We start from the raw sequence: 15,005 nt of genomic DNA on the forward strand, positions 1-15,005 counted from the left end.
GACCACTCCCCTACTCACTCTCATCCAACCATAGCTCTGACTCACTCTCACTCCAAACACTTAGCTAATAAGCCACCCCCCACTCACTCTCATCCACATGCAGTTCAGCTGCTCTTTCTCTCCAATCTCATCTACATCCATGCCCATTCCTCACTCCCACACATCACCTATTTTCTGTAGTCACTTCTGACCAAACCTTTTACGCAGTCTCACTATGTCAAATACACCCAACATGCACAATACAGTACCAAAACCCTATCAAAGCCTGTAACATTTTTACAAAGGATTGCATTATCTCCCTCCCCCCTTACAGGACAAAATCCTGTCCCTAACCTGTATAATAGTTCTTACCCTCACTACTACATCACACTTAACCTCTTACCATCACATTACAAACCCAAAGTTCCAATATAAACCTCCACCTGGTCAGTACCTAGGGTTCATATTACATTGTTGAACTTTCAAAAGTCCAAACACCATATAGTCGAACCCATATGTTCGAACTTTCAAAAGTTTTAAAACATAAAAAAAAAAAAAAAAAAAAAAAAACAGAAAAATACTTACCTGTAGGTTGTAAGCAGGGGGACAAGCCCCCCACACCTCCTGCTCTTTAACTATACCAACTCCAAGATCGCACTACAGTGCAGTAATAGGATATCTTCCCCTTCCGCACTGAATGGAAATCCCCATTGAAACGTTCAAACTTTTGAAATTTCAAACATATGGGTTCGACAATATGGCATTTGAACTTGTTATGGTTCGACAATGTAATATGTATCCCGTATCTAGACAGAATACACCAAGTTTATTACTAAAAATTACAACACAATTATAGAAAAATAGCTAAAGACTATCATTCAAATAGTATCCCAAATCATACTCAGTGGCAATATACACCCAAATCCTGGCCCCACAATAAACAGGAAACCCCCCAGCAACAAGGCTAATAACATTCTAAATTTTCGCAGAAAACCCACAGACCTCCTGATACCTAATATTAACATAAGAAGCATACTGAATAAAATAGCAGAGCTACACGTGACACTGGCCCTACACTCCCTTGACACAGTTCTTCTCAAAGAGACCTGGCTAAAGCCACAAGTCAATGATAATGAATTTGTTTCTCAAGGGTATAATGTTCTTAGACAAGACAGGATATCCAAAAGAGGTGGCGGTATTGCTCAAAACAGCCTGACCATTGATACGACAAAGACCCGTCAAAGATCAATAATGCAGAAACAATATTCATTAAAATAAAAATCAACTCCAAAAAACACCTACATATAATCCTTACCTATATACCCCCCGGGAACAACATTAATACAGTAGAATCTAGTCTAGACTGGACAACCTTAAATCTTCTCCAAGAAACAATCATACTGGGCGACTTAAATATCGACTGATCCTCCTGTGACTTACCCCACCCCTCCAACCATATCAACCTACATGTATTCACTCAATTAATCAAAACCCCAACCCAAGCAGATAAATCATCTAAAAAGGAATCCATCCCAGACTGGATCCCCAGTAACCAACCTATGCAATCCAGCCTCTATGTTTCCCTCCCATACGCCCTCAGTGATCACCTCCCTATCTTTGTAATAAGACACCAAGTAAACCTAATAAAACCCACTACCCTCCAACAAATTCAGTATACAAAGAATTTCAAATCCCAAGACTTCATATCTGTACTAAAACAATGCAGCTGGCGACTGCTCTCAGTTCTTCCCCTGGATAGTGCATTGGATTACTTCAGCAACACTTCCCTTAACATTCTGAATCACTTTACCCCTACTAGAACTATCAGAACTAAATTTAACTATTCCCTTTGGCTTACCAGAGATACCTGTCTACTTTTAAAATAAAGAGATAAAGCATGGGACTCATGGCATCAAAATAAAACACAACCCAGTAGACAGGCATATCTGGAACTCAGGAACCAAGCCAAAAAACATATTAGGACAGACAAAATTAACCACTATACAGACATCCAATCTAAACACAAAACAAACCTACAAAAGTTCTGGGCTGCCATAAATAAAATTCTGCAACCAGGAAAGACCAGCACTCCACCCCCAAATTTTGACACCACCCCCGACAATATTGCCACCCAGTTAAATGAATATTTCGTCAAATTCATTATAGCCCTCATTAATAATAATTCCCCTACTTCAAACTCAAACACATCATCCACACTTGTGAATAAAAAACACTTCTCCTTACAACCTGTCCCTACTAGCACAATATACAAATACCTAAATACACTGAAACACACAATACTGGCCACTGATAAACTACCTGCAGAATACCTCAAGATCATAGCCAAAACCATCTCATATCCCATCTCCCTGCTAATCTATTGCTCTCTGTCAGAACAATGCATCCCATCACTGTGGAAAATTTCACAAACAATTCTTCTTCACAAAGGGGGAAACACAAGGGAACTATCCAATTACCAACCAATTGCTATTCTGTCCCCTGTCTAAAATCCTCGAAAATGCAGACATTCTCAAATAATCAACTATCTCCTTACTAATAACCTGCTGAGTAACACCCAACATGGATTCCATCCCAATCACAGTACTAACAATGTCCTTATTAGCTTTACCAATACTGTAAATTAACACTGCAACAATGGCAACCTTGTCTCCACGGTCTTCCTAGATCTTTCTAAGGCCTTTGATATGGTCAACCATGCTAAACTCTTAACTGTACTCTCTGAACTTAATCTAAGCCACTCCACTCTAGTCTGGTTTCAGGACTATCTATCTAACTGCCAACAAGCAGTAAAATGGCAAAATGCCTTAGCAACCTATCTACCTGTAACCTTAGGGGTCCCCCAGGGATCCATCTTTGGTCCTTTCCTCTTCATCATATTTATCAACCAACTTCACAAACCTACCAAGCATGCCACTCTAGTCCAGTATGCAGACAGCCCCACCTTAATCTGTTCTGCCCATCACTCACCCAACTCCAGAAACTAACACAAGAATCCTTACTTAACTCAAAAAAAAAAAAACAATTAATGATATTCTATTCCACAAAAGTCATAGCTCCATACCCCCATTCACAATATACTCAGCTAACAACACCCCATCACACCTGTCCAATGCACCAAACTACTGGGAATTATCATTCCCAAATTATGGCTGATGGCACAGTGGTACAGCAGTAGCATTGTTGCCTTACAGCAAGAGATTCTCTGATTAGATTCTTGGCTGGAGTGCCTTCTGTAGAGCCTGCATGTCCTCCATGCATTCATGTAGATTTTCTCCAGTTTCCTCCCACATTACAAAGACATGTGTCTGGAGCATTTTCCCCGGGCCTCCGCTGAAAAATGGCTTCATTCCAAGTCAGACTTTCCCAGTAAACAAATGTTAAATAAAAAAAAATAAATAAATCATAGATTACAACATGAAATTTGATATAAATATTGCACATACAATAAAAAGTCAATAAAAAACCTTGAACCCTATGTAGATAAAAAAGTACCTCACTAGTAACAGTAAAGTTATCATTGCAAGAACCCACATAGTTTCCACTCTTCTCTATCCCTCCCCCATACTCATCATCCTAAACAAATCAGACTTATCAAAGCTAAACACCTGCTACAATAAAATAGCAAAGTTCACTAATGACTCACCCTTCAGAACACATCACTGCAAATCTCCTGCCTGGAATTACCAAACCTGCTGACATATAACCAACTTACAATAGCCCACCAAGTCCTATATAATTCTGATAAAACTCCTGCTCTACATGATCTATTAAATACCTATTCTAACAAATGTCTACTAAGATCCACTAACAAAGCATTAATTGACATAACCAAAAGGAAAAATAGCTCTGGTGACTCTCTCTACTCTATCGCTGCTGCAAAAACATGGAATGCCACCCCCCCCCCCAGATATCAGGACAACAGAAAACAAAAATAGCTTAAAAAACTCCGCTGGTTCCATTTAAACAGGTCCTGGATATGTAATTGCTCAGACCCTGGGTAGCACCCCCATAATGGAACTACATGACTCGTCCTACATATTAACACTCAACCATTCTGAAATCAGTTTACAAACATAGAAACTCAGACTATCTGTCCTGAGTCTAACAGCTCCATCCTTTGTTCTTTACTCATAACACTCAAGTTTACTGTATTTATTGTACTAACCATTGTATGAATGTAACCACACTTCTGAATGGGACGCCTTACAACTGTATTGTATATTTCTGACATATCACTGTAGTATATTGTTTGTTCATTTTATGCTTATTTTGCTTATTCTATTCATTATCACTGTATTTTTTTATAATCAACTCCTTGTCTTCTGCACTGAACTTTATTAACTTGGATTAAAGCATTTTCTGTAGTAACCTTTGTGGAGATTTTCTCCCCGGGCGTCCACTGAAAAACGGATCAGTGCCCAGTTGGACTCTCCTGGTTAGCAAATGTAAAACAAAATAAAAAATAAATAAAGGTTCATAGGTTCATAGGTAGGTACTAGGCTATTGGCCCTAGGGCCTATATAAGCCTTGCCAAAGGTACCCTGGCTTTCGCCACCCAAGAAAATTATTTTCCTATGCCACTGTCGAGCAGAGCCACAGAAGTGATCCCCAGGCTGAATTTCCTATCTCCCATCCAATCATCAAGATTTTTCTTGAACAATGCTAATGAGGAGCTTTGTTTGATATAGATAGGTAGTTTGTTCCAGAGTATGGGAAGTCTCTGGGACAGGAATCTATCCCTCCAGCATGTTCTGTTTATTTTGGTGATGAGGTTTAGGTCCCTAGAGCATGTAGCTCATAGGGATTAGGATTTCTTTAAGTGGAGCATGTCTAAAAGCTCTGGGTTTGACATAGCTTTGTGTGTTAGGCAGAGATCGCCTCTGAGTAGGCGATATGCAATGGAGTAAAGCTGCAGTTTTTTGAGATGGTCTGCGTAGGGCATCTCTTTGAGGCCGGTAATCCTCTTTGTGAGCTATTTCTGTGGCCTTTCCAGTTGTTGTAGATGTCTTGTGAGGTACATACCAAAAGGGGCTTTGTACTCTATAATGGGTCTAATGAGTGACGAGTAGAGGGGAACAACTACCTCTTTTTTCCTGGATGAGAAACCTTTTGTGATGAGGTGTGCCACATAGAAGGATTTCCTGACTACTATGGCGATGTGATTATCAAAGGAGAGACTACTGTCCACCTGTGTCCCAAGGTCTCTTATCACATTTTCAGTGTTGAGTAGACTACCACCTATGTGGTAGTTAATAGGTACTGAGTTTTTACCAAAAGGAATGACAATGCACTTTTTGGCATTGAGCTTGAGGCCATGGCTTTGACACCAGGCATCTGTCTCAGCAAGGTCCTTTTGTAGGATGTCCACATCTTTTGGAGTTTTGATTATGGCTCCTAGTATGCAGTCATCTGCGAACTTCATTAGCCAAAGACCTTCTGTGTTTGCCTGTACTTCAGAGAAGTAGATACCAAACAGGAGAGGACCCAGGACTGAACCCTGTGGTACTCCACTTGTCACTGGTCTGAAGCTGGATTTGGAGTCTGCTACTTTCACAGTGTGGGTTCTGTTAGTGAGCCAGTTGGCAACCCATCTTGTGACATAGGGATTTATACCTAGTTTAGTGAGTTTATCTATAATTCCAGAGTGGGGGATGGTGTCAAAAGCCTTGGCAACATCTAGATAGGCTGCGTGAACCACCTTACCCTCATCTACGGCTTTGGTGACTGCTTCAAAGAAGTCTATCAGGTTTAGGAGACATGATCTGCCTTTTACAAACCTGAACTGGGTGGGGTCCTGAGTTTGGAGATTACCAATGTCATTGTTTCTAAGTTCCATGTTGATACGCTCCATCGCCTTGCAGACCAGGCTCATTAGGCTAATGGGGCAGTAGTTTCCAGGGTCTGTGGTGGCTCCCCCTTTGTAGAGTGGGATAACTGTCGCTGTGCGCCATTCAGTGGGCACATAGCCTGAGGTGAGGCTATGATTGAACATGGTACTTATTTTCATGTATTTTTAAGGTTTTGATTTTGAATATTTGGTCACATGATTTTGGCTGCGGTCATGTGTTTATGGGCTTTTATATAAGCAAGTGCTTTTTATCTGTTTGTATTTAGTATTGAGAAAGGGTTCTACCCGAAAGCTTTGCGTTATTTCTACTTAGGTGGGGTGCCAGTTCATTCTGTAGTTCATGTAGAACACAGCCTGGAATGTCATCAGGTCCCATGGATGCTGTGTTCTTGGCTTTGGAGAGTGTGTTTTTTACCTGTGCAGTCGTGATTACAGGAACTTTGCATTCTTCTGGTATAGAGATGGGCCCTTTAGGGGATGACAGAGGGGTAAAGTTAGCAATGAACCTATCTGCCAGGATGTTGGCAATATCCGTTGTTTCTGTATATTTAGTGCCATTGTGCTGTAACTCAGAGCAGATCTGAGTGTTGCCATTGATATTCTTGACATAGCTATAGAATGCTTTGTGGTTGTCTTTAGAGTCAGTGGTGATTTTGTTTTCATAACTAGCTTTTGAGGATTTTATGAGGGATCTCAGCTTCTTACTGAAGCTGAACAGGGAGTTTCTCCAACCATGGGATTTTACTCTTTTTTTGCAACAGTATCTTTCTTCTGTTGTAGAGTTTGTTTATTGCAGGGGACCACCAGATTGGCTTCTTTTTTTTGGAGGCTAGCACCTTGGTTCTGTTAGGGATTGCATGATCCATGCACTCATGTAAGTGCTTACAAAGTGCATTTGTGTAGGATTCAGCAGTCATACCTCTATTGTCTGTCAGCATGGTTGTCCTGAAGTTTGCCACTTCTGTCTTAACTCATTAAGCCCGAGTACCGTCACAGGGTGCATCTAAGGTTACATCCGAGTGCTCACTGAGACGAGAGCTTTTCTTGTACATTACACCCGAGTGCCTTCTAGTAGCGAGAGTATGTTTATAAGCACAGCTTAACTCCACTGCCAAAACCAAGTTGAAAAGGTACCTAAATTTTGTTAAGTACCTTCTCAACTTTATTTTTAAAGTGCAGTTGATGATTGTTTACATAGGGTTTTTTAGAGAAAATCGACTTTTTGTGGCTGTAATCTGTCACAGCTAGCCGATTTTATCAGCATTACGTTATATTGTACAGAGTTGTCCCAGTGACAAATGCACACTCCCTTGCTTCCTTCCTTCACCTGGAGTAAATAAAAAAACAAGGCTAAATGTTCTAAATCTATAAAATTAACTGCATGTTTCAGAAAATAAAGAAAGACTTTAGCCCGTGGTCACAGCCAATCAGATTCATGAGTTATGGCCACCTGTATAACATCTCCGCCTCCGCACTTCACAATTCTTTGGTTGTGGTAATAAAAAGGGATTCCTGTAGCAACATTGCTCCCTTTTAATTTAGAGAAGACATATACTACAAAGAGCCTGTTACAGGATCCCTCTTCACAGAAAACCAGTGCATTTTCAGCAGGAAGTAAGGGAAATTTCAGGTAAGCACATTTTTTGTAGGCTGCAGTTCCGGACATTTATTTGTCCGTTTATGTATGTGTACATATGTGGTTATGTTTCTGGTTGCATGTGTCAGTGAATGAAAGTAGAATTTGTATGCATGGGTTTGTGTGTGAAAGCAGAGGAGACTATTTATGTGTGTATGAGAGATAGTGAACAGCGAGATCGACGGAGCGTTTATTTTACAATCGCTGTTTAGCGAGTGTAAAATAAAATAAATGAAAATGAAAAGATGTGTGTGTGTGTGTGTGTGTGTGTGTGTGTGTGTGTGTGTGTGTGTGTGTGTGTGTGTGTGTGTGTGTGTGTGTGTGAGAGAGAGAGAGAGACTGAGAGTGAGGAATGACAACAGTCCCTGGTAGCAGCAGTTATTGACACATTTTTTGTTCAGTGGAAGAGCAAACGAGCAACAAGAAAACAGACGAACAGACTACATTTTTAATAGTTTCTGCAGAATCATGTGCTCCCACAGCCTATGTATTTATTTGTCAGATGTCTTCATGGTTTCTTCTCAGTTTTGTTATAATGGTGCTGGACTGAGTGACAGAGCAGCTTTCCCAGTAACCCTTTACATCTACATGTTTGCTGCACTGAGATGGAAGTTGAGTGAACCCTCCCAACCTGGATTATTGTTGTATTATTTTTCCATGGCCACTCCGGATGAACTGTGAGTAAGAGTTATTAGCAAGACTGCACATGACTGAAGCCCCGATTTGCTGAGGTAAACGTTGCCAAATTTGTTCCTTTGTAGGTAGATCAGGTGAGCTGGGCAGCAAGGCGCTGCCATTCAAAGGGGGTGAGGAGAGTTTGTTTTTTTTTTTTTTTGAACTTGTTCCTGTTCACTGTGACAGAAATTGTCTGGTAGTCTTGCATGAGTATAAATAAATTAAAGCGTGTGTTTGTGTGCGGATGATGGAATTATTTGATATCCAAGGGAAGAGCCTGTTGACTACTAGCTATACGTATAACTGGCAGGTGTTTTCAGTTGAATGGTTTGCAGGAGCAGATGGCTGATTTATTTACATTTAGCAGAAAGCACATTTCCAAAATGTGACTGAGCAATGTAGTATGATGAGTTAAGACACCAATTGGAGCATGACATGGGTGACACTTGAACTGTGGAGTAGTATTTTTGAACTTCTGTGCACTTGTTATCCCAGTGATATAAGATCAGAGAAACAATACCAATATATTTGCTAGCAATGAATGCCAAATCCGTTAGGCATGTATTGCAGTTTTAAAACATCACAATGGATTTAGGGTTGCACCCTTTAAAGAGTCCATTTAAATGATTATAACAAATTGGTTGTGAAGATCTATGAGGTATGCATTCTTTACTTAGTAGTATGACAAACTATTTTATTTTCGATGTTTTGCTTTTCACTCATGTCTAGAGGATTTTCTTGGAAAGGCTTTCACAGTAAGACATATCCATGTGAATAGCAGCTCATGGGTAGTATTCTGGGCTGTTGTGCTTGAAGCTGACAAGAGAGGATGATTGTGGATGAGCCAGGTGAGATGGTCTTATCCATTTTTCTTTTTTTTTTTTTTGGTCCATGATGTATATCTGCTGTTGTGATCATTGATAGTCACTGATGTTGTGAATTCAGTATTAATCAGGAACCGACAGGGGCACTTTTTAAAATATTAGTATTAGTAAAATATTAGGGTGGGAGGTTATCTTGGAGCTTTAAAACTAAAACTGAAAATGCTTGATCATAGTAGTTGGAAGTTTATTTTTGTTTGTAAAACTGAAGGTAGTGCTTTGAAGTTTCATCAGCATGCATTCAGAATTTGATCTATGGCTAGATGAGTGATGTATAAAAGTGTACATACATAGCACCTTTTCTCATGTATGTGTATATATACATGAGAGAAGGTGGTATCCTGTGATGTACAATGGGATTAGTATTATTTTAAGATGCTTATGACAGAATTTAGTAACAAAATTGCAATTAGTTTAGCTTTCCTGAGGTACATTCTGTTTTTTTTAAAGCGATTCTAGTGCTATATATATTTATTATTTTACATGCAGATTCATGTCTTTCATGCTTTTTAATTTTCATGTTGCATCTTTGGTGAAAGTGAGTTGACATGTAATGTCTTAGAGGAATCTTTCTCATTGCTGTACTTATTGATAATCCATTTGTCCGTAGGTTCATAGGTAGGTACTAGGCTATCAGCCCAAGTGCCTAAGTAAGCCTAGCCAACAAGGTTCCCTGACTTATGCCACCCAAGAAAGTTAATTTCCTGTGCCCCTGTTGAGCAGAGACACAGAAGTGATCCCCGGGGTGTATTTCCTATTTCCCATCCACTCATCAAGATTTTTCTTGAAGAGTACTAATGAGGAACTTTGCTTGACATAGATGGGTAGCTTGTTCCAAAGTATAGGAAGTCTCTGGGACAGAAACCTAGCCCTCCAGCATGTCCTGTTTATTGTGGTGACAAGGTTTAGGTCCTTAGAGCATGTAGCTCGGAGGGATTGGGATTTCTTTAGCTGTAGCATGTCCAACAGCTCTGGGTTTAACATAGCTTTATATGTTAGGCAAAGATCTCCTTGGAGTAGACAATTTGCTACAGAGTATAGCTGGAGTTTTTTGAGACTGTCAGTTTAGGGCGTCTGTTTGCGGCCAGTAATCCTCTTTGTGAGGTACTTCTGTGGCCTTTCCAGCTGCTGCAGATGTCTTGTGAGGTACATTCCAAAGGGGGCATTGTACTCTATAATGGGTCTAATGAGTGCCGAGTAGAAGGGAACAATGACCTCTTTTTTCATATTGCAATTATTTGCTTTACTTATATAATATTTCAAGTTCAGTGTTTGTGAAATGTTCAGTGAGACCTGCAGGAAGTAGGAGGTATGCCACTTTACGCTAGTCTCTTCTTGGCGAAAACCATAAAATCAGTGAGAGGCTTTGTGGAGTGAAAGTGTGAGTCTTGCAGAAGTAAATGTTGGTAAACTTTTAAACACTCCCTGGAGTTTCTATTCCATAGGCTAATGTTTGGTATTTCATAAGTACTGACAAGACTATTGCACAAGGCTGATACCCAATATCATTTAACTGTATCATGTAACTGCTTTATGTGCAAGTCAAAACTGCTGCGTAATGTGGAGCTTTTCTTCCCAGGCCTCCTCTGAAAATGTGTTTTATTACAGTTAGACTTTCCCACAAAGACAGATAAAGAAATAAGTAAGCAAGTAAGTAATTGAAAGATTGGAAAGCACTGTAGAAGAAATGTGATAATGCAGTTTACGTTTCATAATGGGCCTTATAAGGGAAGAATACAGGGATGTTATGACCACCCTTGGGTTCTGGGGTTGTGTTCATCTTTTTCCACCACTCAGAATATGACATCATTTTTGGAAGCTCCTGTGCTCAAGACTACACGTTAGTTCTAGTACATGCCATAATGTCAAACATCATTTGCCTGTGTGTGCCTAACCCAGACCACTCAATTTTTTGGTCATCTTCCACAGTTCTGATCATGATCCTATACCATTTGCTTGGTAAAGTTCCTGTGTTCATTGCCTACATACATCATCAATCCAAGTGGGGTATTCAGTCTGTTTCATGGAGCTATCTTATATTTTGGGAATTTTTCTTGGGTTTGTCAGTCATGTTTGGAATTTAGGTGGGAGGAGGGTTTAATATAGTGTTATAGTATTTTACTGAATTACTCAGGTCTTCCTCCTACTGATGGCAATGAGTCTGTGTTACCTAACAGCTGCACAAGGTAATATAATGAATGCCTACTCAACAGGTTATGTTTGGGGCCTACTGTAGATCCTTGTAACCAATAGCTATTGTCAAGAATGTAGAGAAATTATTTTACCATTTCATTTCTTCTGCACCAAGTAGTTATGGAGCTATTGTAGTGATGAGTTAGTGAACCCTAAGGATACCAGTTTATGTAAGTGTTTCTGATGGGAGAGAGTATGAAAGCTTTTGAGTCTAGAAAAATAGGGGGTAAGAGGCTTCAAGCATGTCCGTGGGTGTTGACAGTAACAAGCAGTAGGCTGAAAGTACGTACTGAGAATTTTGCACAGATCAAGTTACATTTAAAAAACTGCAAACAAAGATTGTTGAAATTAGAATTTTAATTACAACTGTTTTCAAAATGTAGAGATTTTCTACTTTTGACAAATGAATTATTTCTCCACAATTTGTGCATGAGACCATTCCTTTGTGTTTACAGTCAGCTCAGTGCATTGGTGAGTTGTGCTTTTGAGATTACAAATGCAACAAAAAAGGCCTTATGATTAGCTTTTGGCTTGGGTAGCTATTTTAGCCTCACACTTTGCTTTGTGGCAAATGTTTCATTTTAGTTCTTGTGTATACTCCGATATACTACTGAAGGGGTCATTGGGAGTAATCTGTCATTTTGTTCCTTCTGCATACTTGGAAGGGCTGTTGAAGGGTTTATTGATGGTAATGTTGCATTACGTATGGTTACATTACCAAGAATACAGCACAGAAATGTAATTATACTGTAATATGCCAGCATATAAGACATCAGATGTACCACTGACTAATTAATAGTGTAATGTAAAATAAGCAGACAAGAAATCACTTCTGCTTGTATTATTCTATTTGTGATTAGTAGTTGCATGAGTGAGATAAAAGTTATCACTTGTTGACAACTGCCAGCATGGAGCTACCATATTTTGTGTGCATTTTTCCTGGCTTTGTCAGTCATGTGTGGAATTTAGGTGGGAGGAAGGGCTCAGTAGTATGTAAGTGTTATACTATTTTACTGAATTACTCAGGTGTTCTCCTTACTGATAATGAATCTGTGTTACACAACAGCTGCACAAGGTAATATAATGAATGCCTAGTCAACAGGTTATGTGCAGCAATTATCACCTTTGTCTGAGCATGCATAACTTTGCAGTACTGAAAGGAAGGTCATTATCACATTAGCAATAAGTGCAGTTACAATACAGCAGTGAGTTATTATCACTTTTCTGGTAAAAGTCTCAGCTGCTGTCACTGTTACTCACATAAGTAGAAGTCGTTATCACTTTGACGAATGCACAAGCCAGACTGTGTTTTTTCTCTTTGTAGTCATTGCAAGCCACTCCCTCCATTCTTCATCAACTAGCTATCCTCCAAAACCTCTGATGTTTATATATATATATATATATATATATATATATATATATATATATATATATATATATATATATATATATATATATCTGTTTTATATATATATATATATATATATATATATATATATATATATATATATATATATACATGTGTGTGTATCGATATATATGTATGTACATAATGTACTTGCACATATACACATGAATATCAGTATGGCAGTGGCCTCTCTTGGGAGATAGGGTGATGCATCTGCATACATTGTCTGTAGTTCATTTAGAGAGGATTTACATGTGTCCTTTCTGTGCATACATTGTCTGTAGTTCATTTAGAGGGGATTTACATGTGCCCTTTCTGTGCCCCTTTGTCAGGTACTGGCCAAACCCTTATGTACCAAGGTCAGGAAGGTTTCTCTTCAGAGATTTATTTCAACTTCTCTTGTGTTGGTGGGTGCATCATGGGGGGCATACCCAGCCATCCATGGATCTTGTGGTTGACCTGGATTGCAGTTGGGAACTTGGACACTCTTCAGTTCAGTCCCATAGTGCTGCTGTCCTAGGTAGAAATGGCCACAGGGCTGCCACTGTGATGCAGTGTTTCTCTCCGGAAAAGGACGCATGCAAAAAGACAAAGCCTGGGGCAGTCTTAGTCTTTTCACATGTTGTCTTGGTTGAACTCTCCACTCAGTTTCCCTCCCTTCAGGTGTAGTAAATGTATGTAGGTCAGGGCAAGACCCTTTACATTAGATGTGGAAAACAGTAAACTGTCAATGGGCAGTTCACAAGGCCAGACGTTTACAGAAAACTCTATTATGAAATGTGTTGTGTAAAATATATTTTTATGAGTTTGGCAAATAACTGTGGTAAGAAGCTGGTGAAGATGCTGAGAAAGAACAACTGTTTCAGGAGAGTGCTAGCATGTACAATCGAATATGTATTGTATGTGTATATGTATAGTAATGATAGTTCCACCATGTAAAATAATTGGGCCTGTATGTTGTACACATGTGCAGATATCAATGTTTGTTCGGACTTAGGTTATGGAAATTATATATGTTTTCATATTTTGGTAAATAACATTGCAAGGGAGCATCTGAATGTGCTAAGTAATACCTCATTTTGAAGACAGTACTGATAGTTCTAACATGGTAAAAGAATGGTGCCTGTATGTTGTACTCATGTGCAGATATCAAAATTTGCTTCAGACTTAGGTTATGGAAATTATGATTTTTTTCATATTTTTGGTAAATAACTTTGCAAGGGAACATCTGACTGTGCTAAGTAATACCTCATTTTGAAAACAGTATTGATAGTTCTAACATGGGAAAAGAATGGTGTGATTTTTTTCATATTTTGGTAAATAACTTTACAAGGGAGCATCTGAATGTGCCAAGTAATACCTCATTGTGAAGACAGTATTAATAGTTCTAACATGGGAAAAGAACAGTGCCTGTATGTTGTACTCATGTGCAGATATCAGAGTTTGTTTCGGACTTAGGTTATGGAAATTATGATTTTTTTTTTTCATATTTTGGTAGATAACTTTGCAAGGGAGCATCTGAATGTGCCAATTAATACCTCATTTTGAAGACAGTATTGCTGGTTACAACATGGTAAAAGAATTGTGCCTGTATGTTGGACACATGTGCAGATATCAAAGTTTGTTTGGAATTAGGTTATGGAAATTATGATTTATTTTCATATTTTGGTAAATAACTTTGCAAGGGAGCATGTCAGTGTGCCAAGTAATACCTCATTTTGAAGACAGTGTTACTCCTTACAACATGGTAAAAGAACTGTGTCTGTGCACTCTACACATGTACAGATATCACAGTTTGTTGAGTCTTGTACGATTATGAAAATTATACATTTACAATACTTTTCATTATTATGCCCATATTTTTGCAAGGGAGCATGGTGATCACACAAATGATGCATCATTTTGAAGCTGACATTCAGATTCACAACTTCTACACTGATATGTAGGTTCTGTCTGTTACAGGTGATGAGATATTATGCTTTGTTTATTTATCAATTATGAAAAATAATATATTAATCATATTTCTGTGAATATCTCAAGAAAGGAACATCACACAGTAATGGTTAAGGTATCATTTTAAAGCTGACATTCATACTAACAAATTACATTTAAATTGTATGGGTCTGCCTGGTACATTGACCAAGATATTATGCTTTGTTTTTCCAAAAAGGTAAAAAATATGCACAATATCAGCATTCCTTGCCAAATATTTAATAATGACTTTGATATACACTATCAGCATTTATACTGTTGGAAAGGTCAGTGTATGCTGAACAACTTTTGCGTTTACATTTTTAGTCTAGCTTTTATAGTTAAAGAGTTATGAACATTTGTTTTCTGTATGGTATTACCAATGGATTTTCT

This window comes from Protopterus annectens, chromosome 7.part0, assembly GCF_019279795.1.
Source record: "Protopterus annectens isolate FY-2018-M chromosome 7.part0, PAN1.0, whole genome shotgun sequence".
Lineage (NCBI taxonomy): Eukaryota > Metazoa > Chordata > Ceratodontiformes > Protopteridae > Protopterus > Protopterus annectens.